The sequence below is a fragment of the Quercus suber genome, unplaced genomic scaffold, assembly GCF_002906115.3.
Source record: "Quercus suber isolate HL8 unplaced genomic scaffold, Cork oak 2.0 scaffold_427, whole genome shotgun sequence".
NCBI classification, from domain to species: Eukaryota; Viridiplantae; Streptophyta; class Magnoliopsida; order Fagales; family Fagaceae; genus Quercus; species Quercus suber.
Window position 1 is genome coordinate 137456 of NW_027069878.1, and position 4597 is coordinate 142052.

Sequence of the window (4597 nt, forward strand, 5' to 3'; positions counted from 1 at the left end):
TAGCGTGCTCCTAACGCCGAAAAGTCAGGAGCATGCCTTGGGCAAGCAAAAGGACATTCTAAAAGCAGGGGAAGTCTACAAAATAAATGAGGGCAGGATATCAAAATCTCCCTTTTTCCCGAGGTGACAAAAAGCGAGATTTTGAAGGGCTATTACGGGGCCTGTTATTTAAAAAGATATAGAATCCTCAGAAGTGGGCTAAGGGCCAACGGCCCAATCCGAGGACGCTTAGTTATCCAAGGATAGTGTAAAAAATATTATTGAGGGATAATAAGGAGAAAGGGATGGATATCGTGTAAGTGGCATGACGCACGTCCGAGGACACCAAAGTCCGAGGTGAACGTAACTTTCATTTTACTCAGGAGACTCGCAAAGTTGTATCTGAACTGAAAATTGAATATAAACCTAAGGAGGAGTCGGGGAAGGTAGCAAATATCTTCCAAGGCTATCACCTCCCCATTAAATGCTTTTCAGCTAACCCTCTGGCCGCATTAATGTGGAGGTGATACCTGAACAGTAACTAAGCAGCTTTATGGCCACTGAGCAAAGGTTCCGGTAGGTGCTGGATGGGACAGAAAGGAGTTCCCAAAATAAGAACTACACGTGTACGATGGAAATGGAGGAAAGAACGTAGTATATAACATGGAAACGGATGACATTAAGGAAGGAGGAAAAAGGAGGGAGAAAGGAAGAACAGATATTCCATGCCTAAGAGAGGCTCACTAAAACCTAGCCGAGGAGAATTTTTCTTATACAACCAGCCTGATATATCCCTTATTACTCAGCGAATATAACTTTCCTATCGAACAGTACTAGTTCTTGTACCCATGCTCTAAAAATTTATTGTTTGGGCTTGTTGGGCTGAACACCCATGCATACTCTGGGTCCAATCCAAGTTGAGTCCCCACAATTATATATTTTAATAGATTCAATAAAGATAAAAGAAAAGATTATCAAGTGTAATAATTATCTCAGTAAAATAAGGGGTAAGATTTCTTCCTAAAACTAAATTAAATTGATAATTCCAAATTGAATTTTAAATTGATAATTATTTAAAAACATACTAAACAATTGATAAATCTAAAATTAATATAATCTTGATAATATTATAAATTAAAATTAAAGTTGATAATTCAAGAATACACGTGTAGAACGTCTTGATAATTTGATGTAACATAAAAATCAAATAAGAAAATTGTTAAAATTAATCTATTAATTCTAACCATATTTAATCATTAATTCTAAGACCCTAACCCTAAGCATATAAATTAGATCAAAGCTAAGAAAATTAGTTCAAACAAAAGGCAACAAATACACAAAACCAAATCAATTTAATAAAAACAATATACAAAAACAAAGAATGGGCCTTTATAAACTTGACAATGTTTTCGAATGTTTCGAATTCATTAATTAAAATCACATGAAGACAAAAAACCAATAATAACACTAAAGAAAATAAACAAAATGAAAATATACTGAAAATAATAATAATAAAAGAAGGAATAATGCATACCTGCATTTTCATGGGATTTACGCATTCATATATTGAATAAGCTTCACTCCAAAAAGGATATATAGGGTTATATATATTGGTAGGGTAAAGAAAATAAATAAAATGAAAATAATAATTGTAAGGACCTGGTTTCAATCCCTAGCCCAAAAGGTAGATGGACTTAAGCCCCAAAAACCCAAAACAATAAATTTATAGAAAGTGGGTTGGAAAACTGGGCTAAAATGAGTTGGACAACAAATAAGGTGGATTCCAATGACAAGAAATTGAAGATGGACAAGTTTTAACTACCAAAAAAAAAAAATCGTCCTTAGCACGATTCAAAGAGATCAGTTCTTATATATTGCTCTTAAGTTTGATTACAAATTTGGTTCCTGATTGCTATTGTGTTTTCTTCTTGATCTCCATCCCCCTCTCCCACTGCTTCCTCCTTCTTTTATACTCTCTTCTCCTCTCATCTTTACCCTCCACATGCAAGCCAGATAGTTGATGTTGATACTTGTCCTATCAGCACTTTCCATAAATCTTCATGTAGTAGCTGTAAGGCTAAAACCATTGTTCAGGCATCACATCTACATTTATGTAATCAGAGAGTTAGCTGCAAAGCATTTAATGCGATAGTAGCAGCTTTCTCCTTAGATATTTGAGGACTTCCCTTAGTCCTATGTTTCTATAATGCCTATCCATACTAACAGAACTTCCTGAAACGTTCCCATAGATGGTAGACCACTTCTTCTAACCTTGGCCTTGATTAGCCGAGGAGGCATTCATTCTTGGCCCACCCTCTTGGGCCATCATGACCAAAACTAACTTCTTCATTTACTAACATGAACTCCTTTGACAATGTCTACTCCTTCTCGGATGACCTCTCGTCCTCAGATTGGACCTCAAGCCCAATATCTACATAGATAATGAGCTCCTGGCCCAATACCCCTACAATAGCCCTTCGAGATTCTTCCTTCTGGCTCCTCGACAAGAAATGAGGATTTCAACGTCACCTTAGCCAGTCCATGCTCATCACACATCACTTCTGCCTGTGTAGAAGTCATTTTGACTGGCCAAGACATGCTCTTGACGCTTCGGCATACGAGACGCACTCTTCATTAAATTTTTACGACTCTCTGTCCTCCACGTTCTACGGCGCGATGCAGATCCAACGACTGAGAATTCTACTAGGACTTCAACGAGAACTTTCCCGCTCTGTAGCTTTCTCTTTGATATAAATATCACTCAAATCAATCACTCACCTTACTTTAGCATTCACTTAGCTCTAGTGCACATACACTGAACCTGCCAACCTTCCTAACTCACTCGCGCTCTTACAAATACCAAAAGCTTGTCCGAGGATACTCTTCTTTCTTCTGTAAGTTTTCATAAATCCTTTTCACTTTATTTTTCCATAGACTTTTCTTTTCTTAGTGTCCTTTCCTCCTCGGCTCTTCTTCCTTTTCATTATCTTCTTAGTGCGTCCAATTCTCCCTTAAGAATGGGTGGATTCAAAAGTTTGGTAGACTCTGAGGAGGGAATAGAGAGTTTTAGAGCTCTGTATAGGATCCCTCCAGGAGTAAGTATTAGGTACGATAAAGAAGGGCATTGGCACAAAGGCAGGCAAGAGGGAGAGGTAGTAATCCCGATGATTGCCTTTATAGAAGGAGGGATGAGAATCCCTATGGGTAGAGTCACTAAGGACTACCTTAGGGCTCATAGGTTGGCTCCCATCTAGTGTGCCCCAAACATGTTTAGAATTTTAGGGAGCATAGATGCCTTTAACGAAAAGATGGGCTTAGGGTTGACCTACCACGACGTCAATTGGATTTACAATTTCCACCACCTAAAGGGGCAGGGATATTACCTAAAATCTAGGTAACCTAAGGTTAGGCTGATCCAGTGCCTCCCCAATTCAAACAAAGACTTTCTGATTGTGTCCGGGGAGTGGCATGACGGCCTTCCCTGCCCGACGAGAAAAAGGACACCAGGTGGGGTCTTAGGTCTACGTGATGTATTTATATTTGAGTTTTCCCTTAATTCGCACTATTTCTTGCTGATGATATTTTTTTTGTTTTTCTTAATAGTTCTGCAAATAAGAATGTTGTTGTGCCTAACTTCAATCTTATGAACCAATCAAGTTTGGACAAGATTTTGCATGCCGAGGTGTTCGTACACTCAGACAGCCAACTCAGGGTAGCACACATCATTCTCGGCTACACGCCCATAGCTAAAACCTTCTAGGTGTCGAAGTGCATCACAAAAGCACGGGACCCACACCTTCACCGGATAAGTGTAGTCGCACTAGGTTCCCTTATTTCCAATCCAATACCAAATGGCGTCCTTACCACCACCCCCATACCAGAAGAAGTACCTAAGTTAGAGGCTTCCTCTTTTCGTCCTATCAATAAGGAGGAGAAGCAAGAAAAAGAAATAGAAGAAGAAGAAATATGTGAAATGTCCGATTCCGAGGACGACTTCGAGGTGTTCAACCGACCACTGTCTCCAATTAAAGAAAGCCAAGTACAAGGGGCCTCCCCTATTCTAGACAACATGGGAATACCACAAAAGCTGAGGACTGGTCTCTTGGACGTAATGGAGTCTACCTCAGGGAGCAAGGCACTCAAAAAGAATGCCCAAGCTAAACTCCCTCCTCCCCCTCCCACTCAGCCTCTCCGAGTTGGTCCTGCTTATCATAAAAGGAAGAGGGATCAAAGAAATCAAGACTTGGAGAAGGGAGGCAAGGGTTCTCTTCCCAAGGATGCCGAGCCCTAAAAGGGGCAAAACAAGCCAGGACAACCCAAAACCTGGCGAATAGAAGAGCTGAAACCCAGGTTAAGGTTCCCGCCTAAGCAACTCCCCTTATCCTGGATGGAGCCCCCCTTCTCGTTGATGCATCCATCAGGAATTTCCATTAGGAGAAGGCGGGTTATGTTACTGACGCACTGGAGCAGGCCTTGCTGTTACCTGCAGATATGTTCGATCTAAGGACTATGAGGAAACATGAAGTGTTCCTTAGTCTGAAGAGGGACTTGGCCCAGGTAATCCTATTAATAAATTTTTTCACTTTTACTTTCATAGCATTAATTTTTCTTGTACATG